The sequence below is a fragment of the Aegilops tauschii genome, chromosome 5 (assembly GCF_002575655.3).
Source record: "Aegilops tauschii subsp. strangulata cultivar AL8/78 chromosome 5, Aet v6.0, whole genome shotgun sequence".
Taxonomy (NCBI): domain Eukaryota; kingdom Viridiplantae; phylum Streptophyta; class Magnoliopsida; order Poales; family Poaceae; genus Aegilops; species Aegilops tauschii.
The window spans coordinates 417,637,568-417,661,732 of record NC_053039.3 but is presented as its reverse complement, the minus strand read 5'-3'; positions in this window follow the sequence as shown (position 1 = coordinate 417,661,732).

Sequence of the window (24,165 nt, the reverse complement as noted above, 5' to 3'; positions counted from 1 at the left end):
GGTCATGTAATCTATGTATGGCACTGTCCAATCTGGGATAACATGGAGAGCCGCCACTACCTGCGCTTCTGGGTCAGGAACAGCCAAGCCTTCCTCTGTAGGCAATTTGACAGAAGGATTATGTAGAATATCCAAGAAAGTATTAGGCGGCACCGGCTTTCGCTGAGAGCCTAGCCGGCTTAACGCATCAGCCGCCTCGTTCTTTCTGCGATCGACGTGCTCTACTTGGTAACCCTGAAAGTGTCCAGCAATGGCATCAACTTCACGGCGATAAGCCGCCATGAGGGGATCCTTGGAATCCCACTTGCCTGATACTTGTTGGGCCACTAAATCTGAGTCGCCGAAGCACCTTACCCGACTTAAGCTCATCTCTTTTGCCATCCGAAGACCATGGAGCAAGGCCTCGTACTCAGCTGCATTGTTAGTACAGGGAAACATCAACCGTAGTACATAACGAAATTTGTCACCTCGAGGGGAAGCTAATACCACTCCAGCCCCCGAGCCCTCCAACTGTCTGGACCCGTCAAAGTGAATAGTCCAGTATGTATTATCCGGTTTCTCCTCAGGCACCTGCAGCTCTGTCCAATCGTTGATGAAATCCACCAATGCTTGAGATTTGATAGCAGTGTGTGGCACATACTTTAGACCATGAGGCCCAAGCTCTATAGCCCACTTAGCAACTCTTCCTGTGGCTTCCCTATTTTGAATGATATCTCCTAGAGGAGCAGAACTGACCACAGTGATAGGGTGGCCCTGGAAATAATGCTTAAGCTTCCAGCTTGCCATGAACACCCCATAAACAAGCTTCTGCCAATGTGGATACCGTTGTTTGGACTCAATGAGTACTTCGCTTACGTAGTAAACCGGCCGCTGAACCAGATGCTCCTTACCCGCTTCCTTACGCTCCACCACCACAGCTACACTGACGGCTCGTGTGTTAGCGGCGACATACAACAATAAAGGCTCCTTGTCGACAGGAGCAGCAAGGACTGGTGGCTCAGCTAGTTGTTTTTTCAAATCCTCAAAAGCAGCATTAGCAGCATCATTCCAGACAAAGTCATCTGTTTTCTTCATCATCTGATACAGCGGCATGGCCTTTTCACCCAACCGGCTTATAAACCGGCTCAACACAGCGACGCGACCCGCCAGAGGCTGGACGTCATTTATGCACGCCGGCTTAGCCAGAGAGGTGATTGCCCTGATCTTCTCCGGGTTAGCCTCAATGCCTCTGTGAGAAACCAGAAAACCCAAGAGCTTGCCTGCCGGAACACCAAAGACACATTTAGCCGGGTTAAGCATCATCTTATAGACCCGGAGATTATCAAAGGTCTCTCTCAAATCATCTATCAAGGTCTCCTCCTTTCTGGATTTGACCACGATATCATCCACATAGGCATGAACGTTGCGCCCAATCTGATTATGAAGACAATTTTGCACGCAACGCTGGTAAGTTGCATGTGCACTCTTGAGCCCAAAAGGCATAGACACATAGCAGAAGGCTCCAAAAGGAGTAATGAACGCCGTGTTCGCTTGATCCTTAATAGCCATTTTGATCTGATGGTAACCAGAATATGCATCCAAAAAACTCAAACGCTCACAACCCGCCGTAGCATCAATAATTTGATCAATACGAGGGAGAGCAAAAGGATCAGCCGGACAAGCTTAGTTTAGATCCGTATAATCCACACACATACGCCAGGTGCCGTTCTTCTTGAGCACGAGCACCAGGTTAGCTAACCATTCTGGATGAAAGACTTCAACGATAAACCCGGCCGCCAAGAGCCAAGCTACTTCCTCACCAATGGATTTCCGCCTCTCCTCATTAAACCGCCAGAGGAATTGCCTGACTGGCTTAAATTTCGGATCAATATTGAGAGTATGCTCAGCGAGTTCTCTAGGTACACCCAGCATGTCAAAAGGTTTCCATGCAAAGATGTCCCTGTTCTCACGGATGAACTCAATGAGCGCGCCTTCCTATTTCGGATCCAGATTGGCACTGATGTTGAACTGCTGAGATGAATCACCCGGAACAAAGTCAACAAGCTTAGTCTCATCAGCTGACTTAAATTTCATTACCGGCTCATGCTCCGTGGATGGCTTTTTCAAAGACGTCATATCTGCCGGGTCAACATTGTCCTTGTAAAACTTCAACTCCTCTGTTGCACAAACAGATTCAGCGTAAGCCGCGTCACCTTCCTCACACTCCAAGGCTATCTTTCGGCTGCCATGAACCGTAATGGTCCCATTGTGACCCGACATCTTGAGCTGCAAATACATGTAACACGGCCGTGCCATGAACTTGGCGTAAGCCGGCCGCCCAAATAAAGCATGGTACGGGCTTCTTATCTTAACCACCTCAAAGGTTAGTTTTTCCGCCCTGTAGTTGTACTCATCTCCAAAGGCTACTTCCAGCTCGATCTTACCAACTGGATACGCTGACTTACCGGGCACCACCCCATGGAAAACAGTATTGGACTGGCTAAGGTTTTTATCAGTTAACCCCATACGACGGAAGGTCTCATAATAGAGGATGTTGATGCTGCTGCCTCCGTCCATGAGCACTTTAGTGAATTTATATCCCCCAACCTGAGGGACCACCACCAAGGCCAGGTGACCCGGATTATCAACCCGGGGAGGGTGATCTTCCCTACTCCATATGATAGGCTGCTCAGACCATCTTAAATAGCGGGGAACCGCCGGCTCAACAGCATTTACAGCCCTCTTATGAAGCTTCTGATCTCGCTTGCACAGGCTGGTAGTGAACACATGATACTGTCCACCATTGAGTTGTTTTGGATTGGTCTGGTACCCCCCCTGCTGCTGCTGCTGATTACCCTGGCCAGATTGCTGATTAAAGCCCCATTGGAAATTCTGAGAATTGGGATTTGAGCCGCCGCCCGGGCCATGAAAACCGCCGGCGCCTGAGCCGCCGCCCGGCCCATTGTTGCCATTAAAAGCATTGGAATTTTTGAAGGCCTTCATGATTGCGCAGTCCTTCCATAGATGAGTGGCCGGCTTCTCCGTAGAGCCATGCCTTGGACAAGGCTCATTCAAGAACTGCTCAAGCGTCGGGCTTGACCCGCCGGCTCGGGGAGGCAGTCTCCCCTTACGTCGGTGGTTGTTACCCTGTGAATTGGCGTTGGCCACAAACTCCATACTGCCATCAGCCTTACGCTTGTTACCTCCCTGGTTTGCCGGGTTATGCTGAGGGCCCTTGCCATTGCCGTTCTTCTTTCCCTTCCCTGTCCTTTCATCATCCGACGCGGGATCCTTGGTACTATCAGAGTCGGCGTACTTGACCAGAGCCGCCATCAGTGTACCCATATCATTGCAATCGCGCTTGAGCCGCCCGAGCTTCATCTTCAGGGGCGCAAAACGACAATTTTGCTCCAACATTAAAACTGCAGAGCCGGCATCCATCTTATCAGACGAATGTATTATCTCTTTGACCCGGCGAACCCAATGGGTTGTAGACTCGCCCTCCTGCTGCTTGCAGTTAGTCAAATCCACAATTGACATAGATTGCCTACATGTATCTTTGAAGTTTTGGATGAACCGGGCTTTTAGCTCTGCCCATGACCCGATAGAATTAGGCGGCAGTCCTTTCAACCAAGTGCGGGCAGTTCCATCCAACATCATGGTGAAGTATTTGGCCATTGCCGCTTCGCTGACCTCTAGCAACTCCATAGCCATCTCGTAGCTCTCGATCCATGCTCCAGGTTGTAAATCAGCCGTATAATTAGGTACCTTCCTAGGTCCTTTGAAATCCTTGGGCAGACGTTCATTACGGAGAGCCGGCACCAGACAAGGGACACCTCCGGTCCTCGTAGGTATACCCGCCTCTATAGAAGCCGTCGGATAAACCGGGAGGGGCTGGTAAGCTGTTAATTGAGGCGCCTGCTCCACCTCTTGTCGTGCTCTGTCTTGGTCTACCGCGTTGAAGGCTCCATTATGAGCCGGGCCGTGGCCCGCTGGTAAGTCACGGCGCCGGACGTTGCTTGAGCCGGTCGCTGAGACCATGTGTCTGCTATAACTTGGGCTCCGGCCTGGACGAGGGGTTCAATGAACCCTGTCCCGGCTATATGAGTATGCCTCCTGTTGCGCCAGAGCCGTCTGAAGAAGTTCTCTGACCCAGCGGGTTTCGACCGCCGTTGGAGAGTCGCCATCGATTGGGAGAGCCGCCAGTCGCACCGCCGCGGCGACCATGTTTTCCAACGGGTTGGCATAATGACCCGGTGGTATTGGCACGTACTGAGGCGGGGTAGTGTTCACACGGGGAGGCCCCATCACTTGCAGCTGAATCGGCGTTCCAGCCCCGGGTGTCGTGATCTCTCGCAGGTTACTGGGCCCTGCACCAGGCGTGTTGAAAAGGTTTCGAGGATCATAAACCGGAGGGAGTCGAGATTGAGCCTTCTGATGCCTCCTTCTCATGATCTCAGTGGATGTGTTCTGATCCATCGTGAGCCGGAAAGACTGCGCCTGAATCAGCTGAGTCTGGGCGTCGAGAGTCGCCCGCTCTGCAGCCATCCTGATCCCTTCCGCTGCTAGATCTTCCTTGGCTCTCGCTATATCCAGCTTTAACTGTGCCACCTCCGCATCATGCTGAGCTTGATCTGCTGGGACGACCGTAGCAGTTAACAGGGCTGTCATCCTATCTGTGAGATCCATCAGCGCCTGAGCCGGCGAGTGCGCAGGGCCCCCTGCCCCAACAACGGGGTTTTGAACAGGTTGTGCGCCGGCCATGAAGATCCCAACCCGGCTGGGCGGCTCAAAGGGGTCCGGAATACTGTCGCCATCGGAACCACCCCTCAGCCTGCCATATTGAAGTTGATATAACGAGTCGGTCTCGTCTGTGGACGACCCGCCGTCAGAGCGAGCGGCCGTCTCATTGCCAGATCCAGATCCTTCAGAGAGTCCTCCATGGACGCATCCCACAAAAGCACGCTTCAAGGCAGGCAGAGTCCGGGCGGGTCTTGCACGCTGAGCCGTCTCGATGGGGTCAGCGCAGAGGTCCGGCTCAGGGCCCGGCTCGCCAATCTTGCCAATGAAAACGTGGATTCTGCCAAAGAGGACCTGGTACCCGTAGTCGATTGAGCCGGCGTCGGGGCCCCAGCTTGCATCGTCGATGTAGAGCTTGCCGCGACGACTCTTGGTCATCTGGCCCACAGCGTATCCCTTGAGCCCTTCGAAGCTGCCCTTCAAGAACTCAAATCCACCGTGCGCTAGCCCCACGGTGGGCGCCAACTGTCGTGGAATTGTCACAGCAGATGTCCTCGAGTAAGGACTTAGTCGTGGAGCCATTGCCGCTAGGAAGCTTAAAGGGGTTAAACGGGACAAAGGATACGGAGATTATACTGGTTCGGCACCTTACGTTGAAGGTAAAATCCTACGTCCAGTTGAGGTGGTATTGCTTAGGGTTTCGATGACCAGGAGATAAACCACTCTCCTTGGCTATCGATCTGGTCTTCCTTGTCCTGAACCGCCGCCGGGTCGTCCCTTTATATAGAGAGGTTAACGCCCAGCGGCTCTCAGAGTCCCGGCCGGCTTATAATAGTGTCCGGCTCGGACTCCTTATCTATTCTTGCCTTACACTACAAGTCATGCCATAACGGCGGTTTATCACTACGGGCCTTAAGTCGCCTCCGGGCCTTAAACCCATTACTGAACCGCCATCCTCAAGCTTGATACTGGGCTTCATGTGATGATCATTATGACGTAACCCGGCCCCTCCTGGGCGGGTGACTCTAGTAGCTATATCCTCAACAGAAGTATTGCCGAGTCCTTTGTCTATTGCTTCCCCGGCTCGACAAATGACTTCTCGAGCATTCGTTCGGGATTCCGTAATCAAGATGGGCGACTATAAATTTCTGGCCAAACCAATTGTTCTTGGTGACTCGGATATTGATCTTATTCTCGGGATGGACTGGCTTTCTAAGCACAAGGCTCAACTTGATTGTGCTGCCAAGGAAATTCAATTGACACACTCTTCTGAGGATGTTATCATTTATGCCGCTCGTGATGAAACCATTCGGTTATTTTCTCTCAATGAGAAGGGCGAATTGAATGCCATCTCTCAAATTCCAGACGTTTGTGAGTACCAAGATGTCTTTCCAGAAGACCTTCCGGGTATGCCTCCTCACCGGCCAGTTGAGTTCGTTATCGATCTTGAGCCCGGCACTGAACCCGTTTGCAAGCGTCCATACAAGCTTGGACCCAAGGAGCTGAAGGAATTGAAGAAACAGCTCGATGAACAAGAGCATCTGGGTTTGATCAGACCGAGTTCTTCTCCGTGGGGTTGTGGTGTTCTTTTTGTCCAGAAGAAGGATGGCACGGAACGACTTTGTGTCGACTACCGTCCATTGAACAAGAAGACAATCAAGAACAAGTATCCACTTCCCAACATCAATGAGCTATTCGAGCAACTTAAAGGTGCCAAAGTATTCTCCAAGCTTGACCTTCGTATGGGTTATCATCAGATTCGCATTCGTGAAGAAGATATTCCCAAGACAGCATTCAGAACAAGCTTTGGTTCTTATGAATATACTGTCATGTCTTTCGGCCTTGTCAATGCTCCTCCAACATTCTCTTGGATGATGAATTTCATCTTCAACCCCTATACCAATGAATTCGTCCTGGTGTATCTTGATGATATTTTGGTCTTCTCCAAGAATAAGAAGGATCATGCCAAACATTTGCGATTGGTGCTCGACAAGCTCAGAGAGTATCAATTCTATGCAAAGTTTTCAAAATGTGAGTTTTGGCTTGATGAAGTTCTTTACCTTGGTCATATCATCTCTGCCAAGGGCATCGCTATTAATCCCGAGTAGGTGTCTGCAATTGTGAATTGGGAAACTCCTCAGAATGTCAAGCAGCTCCGCAGTTTTCTTGGTCTTGCAAGCTATTGCCGAAGATTCGTTGAGAATTTCTCTAAGATTGCAAAGCCTCTTTCCAACCTCCTCCAGAAGCATGTGAAGTATGTCTTGTCTCCTGAGTGTGACGTTGCTTTCAACACTCTCAAAGAGAAACTAGTCACAGCTCCTGTCTTAACTCCTCCTGACGAATCCAAGTCTTTCGAAGTTTTCTGTGATGCTTCTCTCCAAGGTCTCGGTGCTGTGTTAATGCAAGAGAAGAAAGTTGTAGCCTATACCTCTCGTCAGTTGAAGCCCAACGAAAAGAACTACCCCACTCACGATCTTGAGTTGGCAGCAGTTGTCCATGCATTGATAACATGGAGACATCTCTTGTTGGGAAGACAAGTGGACATATTCACCGATCACAAGAGTCTCAAGTACATCTTCACTCAGCCCAACCTCAACCTCAGGCAGACTCGATGGGTCGAAATGATTCAAGAGTACAATCCGAGTATTGAATATACTCCAGGCAAGGCCAATGTCATTGCAGATGCTTTGAGCAGGAAGGCTTATTGCAACAGCTTAATTCGCAAGCCATTCCAACCGGATCTTTGTGAAGCTTTCCGCAAGCTGAATCTCCAAGTTGTTCCTCAAGGCTTTCTTGCCAACCTCATAGTCTCTCCTACTTTGGAAGATCAAATTCGTGAGGCACAACTCCTGGATACCATGGTGAAGAAGGTGAAACGTGGTATTGACAAGGGTCTTTCCAAATACAAGTGCTATCGCATTGATGACAGAGACACTTTATTCTTCGAGGACCGGATTGTGGTTCCTAAAGGTGATCTAAGGAAAGTCATTATGAACGAGGCACACAATTCTCTTCTTTCCATTCATCCTGGAAGTACGAAGATGTACCATGACCTCAAGCAGTCGTATTGGTGGACTCGAATGAAGCGAGAAATCGCTCAATTTGTGAATGAATGTGATATCTGTCGTAGAGTGAAAGCAGAACACCAACGACCAGCTGGTCTCCTTCAACCTCTTGCTATCCCAGAGTGGAAGTTTGATCATATCGAAATGGACTTCGTGACTGGATTTCCAAAGTCCAAGCGCGGAAATGATGCTATCTTCGTTGTCATTGACAAGCTTTCTAAAGTGGCTCATTTCCTTCCAATCAAAGAATCCATCACAGCAGCTTAGTTGGCAGAGCTATACACCTCCAGGATTGTCTCCTTGCACAGCATTCCACAATTGATTTCTTCAGATCATGGAAGCATCTTCACCTCTAAGTTCTGGGACTCCTTCCAGAAGGCCATGGGCACCAACATTCGCTTCAGCACAGCTTTCCATCCTCAAACTAGTGGCCAAGTCGAGCGAGTCAATCAAATTCTTGAAGATATGCTCAGGGCTTGTGTCATTTCCTTTGGCATGAAATGGGAAGATTGTCTTCCATATGCCGAATTCTCCTACAACAACAGCTTCCAAGCAAGTTCGGGCAAGGCTCCATTCGAGACTTTCTATGGCAGAAAGTGCCGTACTCCTCTCAATTGGTCAGAGACTGGTGAACGCCAACTTCTTGGCAATGACTTAATCACAGAGGCTGAAGAAATGTGTAAAGTCATCCGTGAAAATCTCAAAGCCGCGCAATCACGCCAGAAGAGTTACTATGATAGTAAGCACCGTGATGTGGCTTTCGAGATCGGAGACCATGTCAACCTCCGCGTCTCTCCAATGAAAGGCACTCGTCGCTTCGGTATCAAAGGGAAGCTTGCCCCTAGATACGTGGGTCCTTTCAAGATCATTGGCAAAAGAGTCGACCTCGCCTATCAACTTGAGCTTCCCTCCAACTTCGTGAACGTGCACGATGTGTTCCACGTGTCACAGCTCCGCAAGTGCTTCAAGACGCCTGAGCGCACCATCAACTTCGAAGAGATTGACCTCCAAGAAGATCTATCTTATCATGAGCACCCAGTTGCTATTCTTGAAGAAACTGAGCGCAAGACTCGCAACAAGTCAATCAAATTCCTGAAAGTGAAGTGGTCGCACCATTCCGACCGAGAACCCACCTGGGAATGCGAGGACCACCTCCGTTTTGAATATCCGGAGTTCTTTCAATCCTAGATCTCGGGACAAGATCCTCTCGTAGTGGTGGAGTGTTGTAACTCCCCGGATGTAACTTTCCATATTTGTAACTCCAACTCTTGCCATTTTCGGCTATGTGTTATGATATTCCCTTCATGGTCGGGTTTTGTCTTTCGTTTTGCATTTTGTTTTCGTCATGCATCTCATATCATTTCATCATGTGCATTGCATTTGCATACGTGTTCGTCTCATGCATCCGAGCATTTTCCCCGTTGTCCGTTTTGCAATCCGGCACTCCCACCTCCTCCGGCGCACCCCTCTTGTTTTGTTTCGTGAGCGGGTGTTGAACGTTCTCGGAATGGACCGAGGCTTGTCAAGTGGCCTTGGTATACCACCGGTCAAGTTTCGTTCCATTTGGTGGTCGTTTGGTACTCCAACGGGTAACCGGGTAATCGCAAAGTCCATTTTTGTGTTCCAGCAAAACCCCATCTCTAAACATCCCAAAACCCCTCTAAGTCTCTTCCATGCTCTAGGTCATTCGATCACGATCGTGTGGGCGAAAACCGCGCTCCGTTTGGATTCTCCTAGCTCCCTCTAGCTATATATATATGTGTCTCTCCCGAATCCTCCCGCGGTCCAAAACCCTAACCCTCTCTGTCGTGGAATTGTCACGGCAGATGTCCTTGAGCTAGGACTTAGTCGTGGAGCCATTGCAGCTAGGAAGCTTAAAGGGGTTAAACGGGACAAGGAACACTAGGGTTATACTGGTTTGGCCCCTTACGGTGAAGGTAAAAGCCTACGTCCAGTTGAGGTTGTATTGCTTGGGGTTTCGACGACCAGTAGCTAAACCGCCCTGCCTGGTTAACGACCTGATCTTACTTGTCCCTGAACCGCCGCCGGGTCATCCCTTTATATAGAGAGGTTGACGCCCAGCGGCTCTCAAAGTCCCGGCCGGCTCATAACAGTGTCCGGCTCGGACTCCTAACTATTCTTGCCTTACACTACAAGTCTTGCTATAACGGCGGTTTATAACTACAGGCCTTAAGCCGCCTCCGGGTCTTAAGCCCATTATTGGCCCGCCGTCTTCAAGCTCGGTACTAGGCTTCGCGTGATGACCATTATGACGTAACCCGGCCCCTCCTGGGCGGGTGACTCTAATGGTTATATCCTCAACATTAGGCCCCGGATTGATTTGAACCAGTTCATGTCAATCTTCAATCCCTTTAAGAGAAAATCTTCCGGCTTACATTTGTACGAAGGTTTTAACCCTCCGTGACGTCATCTTCTGGATTCCTGATAACCCTCCATGACGTCATCTTCCACTAAGTTCATTTCTTTATTCCGTATATCCCAACGGATCTTATCTTTAATGGCTATCCCGGAAATCGAGGCGCTTCTGTAGCGAGATAATCATGCCGTGGCCTCCTCATTGCTCGCGCCCACTTATGAGCCGCCCCTTATAAATAGGCCCGACCCTTATGTCTTCATTCACTTGTCGCCTACATCGTCTTCCTCCTCTGCCACCCGAGAGCTCGAACTCCGCCGCCGCCGCCGCGTCCCTTGTCTTCCTCAACCTTGGCCGCTGCATCACCCTGACCTAGTCCAGAGAAACGGCGGCGACCTCCGCGACTCCTCAGCGCCGGTAAGTCCCTGCACCTCTCCACCATAGATCCGCATTTAGGGTTCTACTGTTCTTCCTCTGTTCTTCGCTGTTCTTCTCGAGTTCTTCGTAGTTTTTCCTCTACAGTCCAGTTTGATCCAAAAGTAGTGCAGAGCTCCTGCGGTAGTTGTTGCGCATCCATTTTCAATAGTGGCACGCCCCCTTTACTTGCAAAGAGATCCCCTTAGAGCTCATGAACTTCTCTGTATCAGCTTTCTAGGTCTAGAAATTTTTCCCTTTTAGCCGATCGTTTGATCCAGAATAATTACTGCGATCCGTGAAACTTGTTTGTGCCACACTTAGTCAAAAATTGCATCTGTTTAGTTATGGCGGCTCATATCTCCGGCTTAAAAGAGGCCACACGCTGTAGAAATTTCCGGCTCATTTATAATAAGGCTTTAGACAACTTGAATTACTCATGATGCCCTCAGCGGCTTAGATAACCCGATGCAATTAGCCATATGTCATTAGGCCCCTTCATAAGCCGCCATCTTGAACATTGAACTGTAAACTTCCTCCGGCTTATAATTGAACCGGTCATTTCCTTTTATCATAGGCTTTCATCTTTCACAATGCCACCCAAAGCTCCCAAGGCACCCATCACGTGCAACTGGATGAGATCCAATGTTACTGATGAAACCTTAGCGGATTTCGTGAAGACGGGTTACCTGCCCAAGAAGGATGTCATGTCTTATCGTGCCCCTGACCCGTCGGAGGAGAGACCTCAACCTAGAGATGGCGAGGTGGTGATATTTGCTGATCACATGAGTCGGGGCTTCGCACCGCCCGGCTCAAAATTCTTTAGGGATGTTCTGAACTTCTTTGATCTGCGGCCACAAGACATAGGACCCAATTCCGTGTCAAATATCTGCAACTTTCAAGTATTCTGCGAAGTATATCTTGGAGAAGAGCCCAGCCTACTGCTTTTTAGGGAGTTGTTCTATCTGAACCGCCAGAATGAATGCGCCAATGGGCCTAGCTTGGAGCTTGGCGGAATCTCCATCCAACGACGGAGAGATTGCCTTTTTCGTATGCTGAGCCGCCAAGCCACCCAAAAGACTGGAACCAGACATGGTTCTATTGCCAAGATACTTCTCTGGCTGACGAGAGCCCTCTGCCCGGCTTTCGTGCGCTGCGTCTGTAGCCAAGTCACCCCCTGCCAGATAAGCTAACTCAAGCTGAGCGTCAACCTCTGATCCCCACCATCAACAAGATTAAGGCTCTCCTGGGAAATGGCATCAACGGCATTGATCTGGTCCGGGTCTGGATCTCTTGGCGGGTGATCGCCTTGAGCCGCCGCCCCGGCTTAATGTGTGATTACACGGGCCGAAAAGATGACCCTCTGCGGCACAGCCGCAACGATCTACCTGAAGATGTCGTTGACGACATGACCAAGTCCCTCTTGAATGAGAGCTTGACCGACTGCGGGAGGACCGGCTTAAGCCCCTTCTGCAAGACTAACCCGGCTCCAGCGGTAAGCCACTGACCTGAACACCTTACTTTCCCTTTGGATAGTTTTCATCCGAACCGTAAGAAGTCTTTATTGTATTTTTCAGGCTGACGATAAATTCTGGAAGGTCAAGTATGACCATGAGGCGGCTAAAAAAGCCAGAAAGGCTAAGAAAGCCGCCAGGAGAGCCGCTCCCCGTAAAAAGGGAAGCAAACCTACCGCCTCAGAGCTGCTTCAGCTGGATGATAGCCCCGAGTCAGAGGTAACCCTTGATTCTTTAGACTCTTCTTTTGTTTCTGCTTTTCGTCTGTCTTTTAACCACCTTATTGACTTGATTATCTGCAGGATGATACCGAAGCGAGTAACCCGGTAATGGAAGAGGTAACTATACTTTCCTCCGACTCGGACCCCTTGCCAAGGCTGAAAGTCCGAAGAGTAACCCGGAAAGTAAGATTTTCACATCCTTTAGCTTATCAAGATCCTCAATTTCTTTTGAAGCAACAGATTCATGAGAGCCGGAGGCAAACCCGGGCCAGCAAGGATGCAGACCTCTCCTCCGGCTTACCCGAGGCATCAAGAAAGCGCCGGACTGAGGTTATCTCCAACTTATACCCTTTTCATCCTTTAGCGGGTGTCACTCGTCAACCGCTCAATTCGTCTGATTCAAATCATCAGGAAACTTCACCTTCCTCTGGGGATTCTATGCAATCTACCCTGCCGGCTTTCAAGACCGCGCCCGGGTAATGATGATCATCTTATGTTGTGCTTATCTTCCTCATGCTTTTGTACTAACCTTTTGTCCTTTTAGTGCTCAAGCAAAGCTCAGCAAGAGAGCGAAGAAGAATAAACCGGTCAAAGAGCTGGTCCTGACTGAACCGGAGGCTTCAGCTCAAGAGCCGCCAGCTGCCTCTGCTCCTGAAGCCACCGCTCCAAACGACGAGCCAATCATAGAGACTTCTGCTAACCCGGAGATCCCCAGCTTAGCTCAACTGGCCGATGACCCGGATGTGGTGATTACCCGGACTGAATATGTTGAGCCGGGAAGACCCACTATGCTGGCCAGATGCTCTGCCAAGGAAGAGCTGCTAGAGCGCCGCCGGGCTAGATTGGAGATCACTGATTATGCTAACTTGAGCATTGGAGACATTGTCTTGGGTTACATTGGTCAAGTGCACAACAGCCGGGATCTGGAGATTGATATGGTGAAGCAGATCCAACAAAAATCTGAGGTACAAATCTCTTGCTTACTCCATAGTCAGTCTTACTATGCTAGCCCCCAAGTCTATTACTTATGATAGAATATGTTGTAGACTTAACTTCCGGCTTACTTTCATGAACCGGCAAGTTGTAAATAAAATCTTTCAACATGCATTAGCCCCCAAGTGCCAAGTGTCTTTGCTTGGAAAGTGCTTGGGACTTTAATATTGCATAACAATCACTCATACTATAACCCGGAATTTGTACAGGCTGCTTGCAAAAAATTTGAAGCTGAAATCTCTGAGCTGAAGAACCGCCTGAAGACGCAGGAAACTGAGACCCGAAAGGCCAACGCCAAATTCGAGTTCAGTGTTGCTGCACAAGAGAAGCTGAAGAAGAAGTTTGAAACCGAAAGGAAGACTTGGGCCGAGGAGAGAACTGCTTTGGTCAGCCGGGCCGAACAGGCGGAAGCTGCTCTGACGGCAAAACCGCCGAACTCTCCGGCTTAAAACGCCATGTGTCACAGATGGTCGCAGCAATCTTCGGTAAGTCATTCTGCAGGCTTTCAACAAGTTTACATTCTTTATATCTCATAAGTCCCATCATTGCTAGCGGCTTACCTGACTTTGTTAAACAGGTCCCAGAAGCGCCAACCTGAATCAGAATGTGCTAACCAAGCTAAAGGCCGTGTACACCCTGGTGGAGCAACTCTACACCAGGTCACAGCGTGCTTTGGCCGTTGTGGCCCTGTCCAATGAGGTTCCGACTCACCTGGCGGACGTGCTTCGGCGGCTCGCCATTCTTCCTTAGCGCTTTCAAGAGCTACGACGGGCCTCTGCAAGAGCCGGAGCCATAGTTGCTCTGAGCCGGGCCAAGGCTTTCCTCCCGGAGCTAGACCCGGCGGAGATCGCGCTTGGATACCCCAGTCTGAAGGAAGACGGTACTCCCTTTGATCAACAAGACTTTGCTGCCTGTGTGAAGAGTGTGCACCCGGTGGCTACCTTGATTGGGAATGACACCGATCTTACCAAGTATCAGCCGGGATATGACTCGGAGAATCAGAGGATCCCCACTCCACGCTACGAAGCAATCAGCTTGATCCCTCCGACTCGTAAGCATACCTTCGCCCCAGAAGTTGACCCGGCCGGGTTAATTGATGAGGAGGCTCAATTTGAAGCTTTGAGCGGCATTGACTGGAGATCGTCAACCTTCCAGGTCATGGGAACAGCCGGAGGAGCGGAGAGGGATGAGCCGGAAGCTTCGACCCAGCAAGCATCTTGACTCTTAGGCGGCTCATAGTTACACCTGAAAACAATGCCTCACCTTTTGGACTCGGGGAGTCTTGTAATAGAGTAGGACAAACAATTAAATTTTGTCATGCCATCGTGCACGTGTTGAATGCTTAACTCCGTTGAGGCCGCTTCTTCTTATGCCTCCGGGTTGTAATTGATCAGTTTTTCCTTAAGCTCAAATAGCTGTCTTAAACCATCCTACATAAAAAACAAGTCACAAGTCCCTAGGCGGCTTACCGCACTAAGAATCGTAGACCTTATATATATAACCCGGAATATGAACAAAAGTCACCAAAGACTGGCCCTCAATTATATCCTCGAAGTAACCGTGATAACATACTTGCAAGCCTTCAAGTATACTTCCGGTTTATGTGACCCGAATAAAAAGGTTGGTACCTCAGCTCCGGCTCACCAGTATTGATAATACTTAACGTATGTTACTCACATTGTGAATCAAAGTTAAATCGGCGGCGGAAAAAACCACCCTTGCACGCTGCTGATATGACCAGAAGAACTTGTTGTAAGTCAGAAGATTAAAACTTAGGGGCTTCCGGTTCGAATACGACCAGAAAACCGTCCCAAAGGGGTTAAGCTAAGATTCGAATGCTATCATATAGCCCCCAGTGGCTTTGGCGATGCCGATCAAGAGGTGTGGCGCCCAAGTTTTTATTTGGATTTTTTTTAAAGATTTTATTTGACTTGAGGGGAGTGATTTAAAAATTTTCTTCAAGAGAACTCTCCCTCTCATATATTTTCTTTATGGCAAAAATTTTATTTGGATTCACCCAAGATCTGCCTTTGACCTTGGGAGTTCTTGCTCTTCATTTGGACTCAAGACAAAATGTTTTTTTTCATTTGGGAAAAGAACTTTTGAAAACCTTTTTCTGAATTTGCACTATGGCTTTTGGAAGGTACTTTGCCACTTTCAACTATTCCTTCTTGCCATGGCATAAGTGCAAATCCTCTCTCCTAAACACTCCCTCACCTCTGGATCATGATTTACATCAAATCCAGCAAGTTGAACCTCCCCATGTATTTATTTTCCATTCAAATTCTATTCAAATATTTTCTGCCTTCTATTCTACCTCTTGGAGATTTACAAAGGAACTCCATTTTCTGTTTGGACTTTTACCACCAAACTTCTTTCCCCTCCTAGTCCTTTGAACCCCCAACCTAGAACCATGAAGATCCACTGGTCTCCAGTTCAAAATTTTCAAACTACATCAGCTGCAAGTTTGGACCAGATTTGGCAAATTTGGTGAAATTCATTCAAAACCTTCTCCAAAAATTCCAAATAAATTCATGCAGCCCCTGGGTGCTTTAGTGGTCATCTCACCAAGTTACAGCTCCAGCAAAATTTATCTCTTTACCAAAACCTACTGTCGAACACCTGCAATGCATGGTCACTGTCAAGTTTCAGTAACTTCAGAGTTTCAGTTCAGTGCTTGTTGTCGTTTTCTTCAGAAACGGGCATCGATCTCGCCAGTACCGTCGCGTCGCCTTGCTCCTCGTCCTCGCCCACTTGTTCCTGCACCGCACGAGCGCCTGGCACCTTGCGGGCGTCGGCGACGAGCAGCAGGAGGTGCGCCGCCCCGTGACCGACGCCGACGGCGGCTTTGCGGACGCCAGCGGGAGACACGGCGCCGACGACTCAACCCAGCGTCGCCCAAACCACCGGAGCCCGCCGCGTGGCCGTCCACTCCCCCGAATGCGCTGCTGCTCTCGTCGTGAACCGCAGGGCGCGAAGCGCGCTCTCTGCCGCCGTTGAGCCCGTGCGGTCACCTCACCGTGGGCAGACGCCATTACGCCAGGGCCAGCTCCGTTTAGCTGCAAAACGAGTCCCGTAACATCCACCGATGCTGCCCGACCGCTCAAACCCTCTGCCAACCCACTGCTCCGCCGTAATCGCTCGCCGAAGATTCTCCGTTCATGGCCACCCCATCGATCTGCCTATAAATAGAGGTCCCGAGCTTCAACTCAAGCACCCACCAGCCCTGCACTTCCTCTAGAGCACGCCTAGCCACTGGAAGAGCCCCGAGGAGGTCTCCTTCCTCGACTCCGGCCGCCGCGACCCGCCACGGGATCCAGCCTGATTCGCCCCCGTGTGTGCTCCGCAGCCTCCATTCTCTTGCGAGTAACTTCACCATGCATCTCTCGTTCTGACCCGCCCTTCAATTTGAAGCTTGCAGCCCTCCACCGGAGTTCCCCATCCTCACCCGAGCCGCCGTCCGCCGGAGATAGTGTCGCCATCGACGTGGTGCTCCCCTTGGGACGAGTACACCACCCACCGACGCGGAAGAAGACACTGAAGCTCTTGGTACCCTCCGTTTCTCCTAACTCGCCGTGGTTCGACGCCGGCGTCCACCGCCGTCTTCGGGCGCCGGCGAGCCTTTTCAAACCTGACATGCGGGCCCCGCGTGTCAGCCTCTGTTCTATTTCCCCGAACCGTTTTCTGTTGATGCCTTCGGGCAAAATACGTCTTCTCTCTTGCGCTTGCGCATTTCCAAACGAACCGTTTTCTGTTTTCTCAGTTAAAACCCTGGAACTTTTCTGTTTCATTACAGAAAGGTCCCTGGACAGAAACCTTTATAACTTTTTAATAAAAAGGTATTTTGAGTGATTCTTTTTCTGACATTCTTAAAATTTTGTCTAGTTTTTATGGGATTTATTTGGGAAATATTTGGCAAAGTTTCTGTGCATGTGTTGGTTTTCACGTTAGTACCCGTTTCGTGATTGCCGTAGGTTCCGGGAGAGGTGACGGAGCCGCGAACTTCGCCGAGCTAGTTTCCGACTTCTCCGAACCAGGCAAGCATGTTTGGACATTTGATATGGCAGAAGTTTTGCATGTTCATGTGAAAGTTTGTGTGTGGCATATGAGTGTCGGTAAATATCTCGTTGCTCGTGAGGCAACGACCCGGTTGTTCCGAAGTTGCGATGACCTCTGATGAGAGGTGGCCTAATCATGTAGTGACATGAAGGGCAGCAAGGTGGTACTGTTGTAGCATGCCAGCCTTGCGTCATCCGACTTTCTTCGACGTTAACGTAGTTGGAGCCACGTTATCGATCTTTTCCCGCATGTTCCAAAGTTGCGATGACCTCTGATGAGAGGTGGCCTAATCATGTGGTGACATGAAGGGCAGCAAGGTGGTACTGTTGTAGCATGCCAACCTTGTGTCATCCGACTTTTCCGACGTTAACATGGTTGGAGCCGTGTTATCGTCCCTTCCCCTTTCCGTGCTACCACATGTCTCTTGCCAGGATACGGTTTAGTAAGTTGGTAACCTCTTTCCGTGTACACACCAAACAGAGAGGCCGGGATGATGGTACCTTGGCCCAGGATTAAAGCCAGTCATTCGGTCATGGGGCATGGGTGTTTCCGGTTGGGACCGAGAGGGGTGGCACCCCCTTATAGCGCGCGTATAGAAATTTGATCCCATGCTACGTGAGGTTGTAGCCTCCCCGACTCAAGGTTTTTCTTGAATGTTGCCGAGGGTGATCCCTGGCTTCGGATGGTTGAATTGGGTGTGTACTGGTTAGACGTGTTCCTTCCAGAACACCGTAGACGGAACTAGTCCCCGTGACTACTGAAATCCGTTGGCTGTGGTTAAGTACAAACTCTGCAGAGTCAATTCTTTCCAAATCATCGTATCCATGATCAGTAGTGTAAACATTATATCCATATCTATCCATGTGAAAAAACTTGTCCCCGGTGAACAAGCTCAAGTGGTAAAATCTCAGGTTTTATTGTTATTCCAGTGGATGGACAAGCTTTATTTTGTGTCTCATGCTTGTGATAATTTATGTCTTCGAGCTGTTGTAATAATGAAATGTGATATAAGCCCTTTAGGTGACGTCGCGCAGACGTCCGACTGTGGCATGTACTCGTTTCTCACTTTCGATATAAGCCCTTTATGTGATGTCGCTCAGACGTCCGACTGCGGCATGCACTGTCTTTACTTTCTGTTATAAGCCCTTTATGTGGTGTCGCCCCGACGCCCGACTGTGGCATTATTATTCCGCATTTTCCGCTCGAGGAGTCTTTCAGACACTCGTTTGGCACCTGTATTATTATTCCGCATTTTCCGATCGAGGAGTCTTTCAGACACTCGTTTGGCACCTGTATTATTATTCCGCATTTTCCGCTCGAGGAGTCTTTCAGACACTCGTTTGGCACCTGTATTATTATTCCGCATTTTCCTCTCGAGGAGTCTTTCAGACACTCGTTTGGCACCAGTATTACTATTCGGCAGTTTCCGCTCGAGGCGTCATTCAGACCCTCGCTTGGCACCCAGTATTTATTATCTCTATGTCTGATCGCACTGGTTAACTTATTCATGTGTTTCATGTATGCATTTGTTATACCTTATGTCCGAACTGTCTTGCGAGTACTTTCATAGTACTCACCTGGCTTGTTGATTTGGCCAGATGTTGACGAAGGCGATCTCTTGGATGAAGAGTTTGATAGCGCGTCCGATGCCTAGAGGAGTCCCAGTCAGTCCTGCGCGATCCCGGATTTTGGTCACTTGTATTATATACGCTTCCGCCACCCGCAATAAGTCTTCTCGAGTCTCACTCCGACGCTCGAAGAGCTGTAGTCTTCTGGAGACATATCACTCGCCTCGCGGTGATATCTCCACCTTCGTCATTATCGTGAGTTAGTAGTTTGCCACCCTATCCGCCGTATTGTTTTATCGGCGTGCATGTAATAAATTGTTGGGCAGTCTCTGCTCAACTTTGTATTATATTTAGTACTCCTGGTATTTTTTCCTTCTGTGACCAATGTATTGTCTATCACTGAGAAGGAATTCTTCCTCGCTGGTCCGTAACAGGGATTGGTTTCTCAATAATTATTTTATTGAAAAACCGGTCGTGACAAGCTTGGTATCAGAGCTAGGCTGACTGTAGGAAGCCACTAGGTGCGACCGCTAATCAGTGATTAGCGTCTTTTGTGCTTCTTCAGCTTTTTGCAATTGTAGCTATTTTCTGTTGGTCATCATAAAATTTATGACATGACTACTCAGAATTTTTGCCTACTTTTGTAGATGGCTGGCAACAGCTGTGAGAATCGAGTGTTCACCAACGTGCCCGAGGGGTTTGTCAAGCTCCTCGTCTCCATCACCAAGCTCGCGATCGGGCCAGCAGCTCGCCCGGAGTTCACCCTCTATCAGCACAAGCTCAGTGACGACGTGTCTATGCACCAGGCTGTGGTGCAGTTCAAGGGAGGACGTTCAGCTGCACGCCACTTCCGTTTTGTGGGAAGGGCCATGCCTATGGAGAGGCATGCCATGCAGATGGCTGCCCGGGAGGCGATAGCTCGCCTTCGGGACATCCTTCCTACGATGAAGACTCGTCGCTACCGCTACCTCCCATGCCATGTGCCTTACACCAGCCACTATGCGTTCGCCTGCCATCGGGGAGAGCGAGATGAAGCCATCGAGATGGTTGTGGAGTATCTCAAGGCTCTGGAGGAGTCTTTCGACAACCTCGTAGATGATCTTGTGGCTGCCCGCATGGACTTAGTCCGGGGCGGTCCTGCCAGCAGGAAGGAGCTTCTCCACACGGCGCCGCCTCTGACATTCGTCTCGTCTTCAGCCTCGTGTGCACCGGCCGTTTTGGCCACGGCTCGCCGTCTGCCTACCACTGAGGAGTTCGACCGAGTCATCGCTCCTACTCCAGTCAGAGCCGCACCGCCTGCCGCACGCGCTCTACCGCCAGTCGCCCCCGCACCATCACCGCAGCGCAGCGTCGCACGCCAGGAGCCAGCTAGAGAGGAGGAGGTTGATTCTCCTGGACCGCTGAGCCTTGCCCTCGGCAAGGGGAAGGAGATCTTCACCATCTCCGACTGAGAGCACCGAGTAGCCGCGTGTTATGCCTGCTTGTTTGATGTGTTGTTTTTATCTATACGCTAGTTTGTGTTGGTGTGTTTGCTGCCTTCCGGAGTAGTACACTAGTTTTTAATAACATGTCAGGATTGTGTACGCACAACCTGAGTGCTGTATCTTGTGTTTGCTTTCGCATGTAAGATTTGTGTTAAGCACTTCTTCTCCGTGAAAATCATTTGTGTTTCTTGAAAACCTTGAAGCCTTTTTGATTATTGCCTTTGCAAGGGTTTTCCTGCGCTACACGGTTTTTCTCATGGGTTTTGCAAATGATACCCCAGACTGGAAAAATGTCTCGCCCTTGGAATCGCTCTATGCCCAATCAGCCAGAAGAGGTTTACGGAACACAGACCAGCAACAATTTCACTCAGGGTCAGTCCAGCCAACAGGACAGCGAAGCGGCACTATCTCAAGTATGCCGTATCTTCGAGCAAAGCCAGCAACAGCACCAGGAGATGATGAACCATGTCATCAATATGGGAAACCACCGTGAACCCTATCAACCACATTCCAAGTTATCTGAGTTACAGAAGACTCGCCCCTCAACTTTTGCTCACACCGACAGGCCACTGGAAGCCGATGATTGGCTTCGCGAGATTGAAAGGAAACTGATTATCGCTCAATGCTCAGATCATGAGAAGGTGCTTTATGCACCACACTACCTTACTGGAGCAGCCACAGCATGGTGGGAAAACTTCCTACACATGCGCCCCAGGGAACACAACATCACCTGGGAAGAATTCAAGGAAGGCTTCCGTGGGGCACACATTCCCCGGAGCATCCTAAAGATCAAGAAGAGAGAGTTTGATGACCTGAAGCAAAGAGGCATGACCGTCACAGAATACAACGGCCAGTTTACCCAACTGTCTCGTTATGCCTACGACGAGCACATGACAGAAAACAAGAAGATGGAAAAATTCCTGGACGGCCTGGCACCAGCATTAAGATGCCAACTGATTGTACACACCTTTCCGGATTTTAAGACGCTGGTGGACAAGGCCATCACCCTGGAAAATGAGCGCCGTAGTCTGGAAGATATCCGCAAGCGGAAGAGGGACAAGACGACTCTTGCCCGCAGCAACCGAGGCAAGACTGAGGTCCCAAGGACAGACACGAGGAGATCCACGACTACTGAGCCAAGACCCGTCGGACAATTTCATGCTAGAGACAAGGAGTTCACATACCGTCCAGGGGTCACCTGCTATGCTTGTGGTCAACAAGGGCATTATGCTAAACAGTGCCCGAAGCCAAGAGACTCGGCACCCAAGCCGAACAATGGTGGAAACAATCCAGCCCCCAAGCGCAACAACTTCAATCCCAGCAACAACCACAGGAAGGGTCACTTGAACCATGTGACCAGGGAAGAAGCGCAGAATGCCCCAGACATCGTGCTCGGTACGTTCCCTGTCAACACAGTACCTGCCACGGTTTTGTTTGATTCTGGAGCTTCCCATTCGTTCGTTTCGAAGAGTTTTGTTTCGCAACATGGTTTTCCGATACTCCCCTTGGAAAAATCTATGATCATCAAGTCCCCCGGAAATAAGCAAATTGCTCGGGGTTACTGCCAAGGAGTGGTCATTGAGTTCGAAGGACTACCATTCCACGCGAATCTCATCGTGTTGGAAAGTAAAGGACTGGATGTCATTTTAGGAATGGACTGGTTGACCACCAACAAAGGATTCATCGACTGTTTCAATCGGACAGTGATTCTCACTCACCATCACGGCAAGACTATAAGAGTTTCCGCTCAAGAAAGGCCACGATCACAGAAACCAAAACTGAACAAGATGGACATCGCAGAATTAAGAAAAGTGCCAGTGGTATGCGAGTTCCCTGATGTGTTCCCGGAAGAACTACCAGGCATGCCACCAGACCGAGAGATCGAATTCAGCATCGAACTAGCACCTGGCACCGCTCCCATTTATAAGAAGCCATATAGAATGGCACCCTCAGAATTGGTGGAGTTAAAGAAGCAGATAAAAGAATTATTGGACAAAGGATTTATTCGAGCCAGCTCCTCACCTTGGGGTTCGCCTGTGTTGTTCGCCAAAAAAAAGGATGGGACTTTAAGGCTGTGCATAGACTATCGAGCCCTCAATATGGTCACCATCAAAAACAAATATCCGATGCCACGACTAAATGATTTGTTTGACCAGCTCGCACAGGCCAAGGTATTCTCGAAAATTGATTTGCGATCGGGATATCACCAATTGAAGGTACGGACGGAAGATATTCCCAAGACAGCTTTCACTTCCAGATATGGGTTATACGAGTTTACGGTGATGCCGTTTGGACTAACAAACGCCCCCGCATATTTCGTCCACCTCATGAACAAAGTATTCATGAAATTCATGGACAAATTTGTGGTGGTATTCATTGACGACATTCTGGTTTACTCAAGGACACCAGAAGAACATGCTGAGCACCTCAGAATTGTTTTGGGAGAATTGAGGAAACATCAGTTGTACGCCAAATTTAGGAAATGCGAATTTTGGCTAAGAAAAGTTGGTTTCTTGGGCCATATATTGAACCAAGAAGGCGTGGCCGTAGACCCAGAAAAGGTCAAGGCCATACTGGACTGGAAGCCACCCGCGAATGTTACAGATGTGCGGAGTTTCCTAGGAATGGCCGGATATTACAGGAGATTTATTGAAGGATTCTCCACTGTGGCAAAACCTATAACACAGTTACTCAAGAAGGACAAGAAATTCGTATGGACGGAAGCATGTGAGCAGAGCTTCCAAGAACTCAAGAAGAAGCTAACGACCGCACCAGTCTTAACCGTACCAGACATACACAAGAGCTTTGAGGTGTATTGTGACGCGTCCCGAAAAGGTCTCGGATGTGTGCTAATGCAGGATGGCAAAGTTGTCGCATATGCCTCCAGACAGCTGCGAAAACATGAGGAAAATTACCCAACACATGACCTGGAACTAGCAGCAGTTATACATGCACTCAAGGAGTGGAGGCACTTTCTGTTGGGAAATCGCTGTGAAATATATACAGACCATAAGAGCCTCAAATATATTTTCACACAGCCAGAGCTGAATTTACGCCAACGACGCTGGTTGGAACTGGTCAAGGACTATGACGTCGGTATTCACTACCACCCAGGGAAGGCAAATGTAGTGGCCGATGCCCTTAGTCGAAACCCCAGCCCGGACAGTGACGGTCAGCAAAGTTTGAGGCCTGAGTTTCAGCGAGAGTTCACTCGGCTCAACATGATGTTAGTCTCTGAGGGCACCATATCGAACCTGGAGATACAACCCACCCTAGTGGAACAAATCAAGAAGGCCCAACAGGGACACCCCAGTATCGAAGGCATAAAGAAGAAAATGAACCGTAGTAAGACTTCAGAATTCGTCACGGACAGTGAAGGAACATTATGGTACCGGGACAGGCTTTGCGTACCTAACATTGAGGAACTCAAGCAACAGATCTTGACGGAAAGCCACACCGCCCCATACTCGATCCATCCTGGAGGAACCAAAATGTACAAGGACATCCAGGAAAGATTTTGGTGGCACGGTATGAAAAGAGATATAGCCACATTCATTGCTTGTTGCGATTCATGTCAGCGCATCAAGGCCAAGCACCAAAAGCCAGCAGGGCTACTCCAGCCTAACAGGATACCGGAGTGGAAATGGGATGAAATCAGAATGGACTTCATTGTCGGATTACCCCGATCACAACGCGGAAATGACGCCATATGGGTCATCACAGACCGACTAACCAAGGTTGCACACTTCATTCC